Here is a 643-nt window from a genome sequence, read left to right as displayed (position 1 = left end):
CAGGGACACATCCTGCTCCCAGCTGTGCTGCGCAGCGTCCTCATGTGCCAGTGCTGGTGGCCTGGGCACACTTTGCAGGGTGGGAGCTCTGGTGTGGGCTGATGGCTGAAGCCCTCCTGGGTAGCTGGTGGTCTCTGTCAGCACCAGCATCTCTACACCCCTGCGAGCTCTGCGGCTGGTCTCCACTTCCTTCGGCAGGAGGAAACAAGGGTGCTTGCGCCATGCGGCTGTGGGGTGATGCAAGAGCAGATGCTGGTGGGGGGAGCAGGCTAGGGCACTCTGATGTGCCAGGGCAGGTGGTGGGATGCCCTGGGGATGGGTGGGGTGGGGTGGGAAGGCTCTTGCCAGCCCTCCTCAGCTCATTCCCTCCAGAGGTCCCATCAGGGTGAGCCGTGCTGGGAAGAGGGTCTGTCCCCACTGCTGGCCCTTTGCCTCCTGTCCCCAGGTGCCTCATGTGGGCATAAGACCCTGAGAGGGGACAGCTCCAAATGGGTCAAACTGACACTTGACAAGTGTCCCTTCTGCTGAGAGGTCCTGCACAGTGCTGGAAGGTTGCACTAACCCCTTTCAAGCAGCACCTCACCACAACGGTGTCACAGCAGCAGCCCCAGCACCGCTCTTTGTGGGCCAAGCTTTCATTTGT

General features: G+C 61.6%; 1 protein-coding gene across 1 annotated transcript in view; it reads left to right on the top strand.

Moving 5' to 3' along the window:
* The window catches only part of LOC104530100 (carbohydrate-responsive element-binding protein-like), a gene marked incomplete at its 3' end in the record, with an annotated part of 12,361 nt that overhangs the window by 10,697 nt on the left and 1,021 nt on the right, over positions 1-643 (top strand). The gene's annotated exons all lie outside the window — the stretch shown is intronic.

This window comes from Antrostomus carolinensis, unplaced genomic scaffold (assembly GCF_000700745.2).
Source record: "Antrostomus carolinensis isolate BGI_N321 unplaced genomic scaffold, ASM70074v2 scaffold21330, whole genome shotgun sequence".
In the NCBI taxonomy this organism is placed as follows: domain Eukaryota; kingdom Metazoa; phylum Chordata; class Aves; order Caprimulgiformes; family Caprimulgidae; genus Antrostomus; species Antrostomus carolinensis.
The sequence above is the reverse complement of the archived record's forward strand: the minus strand, read 5'-3'. Positions and strand labels throughout refer to the sequence as shown.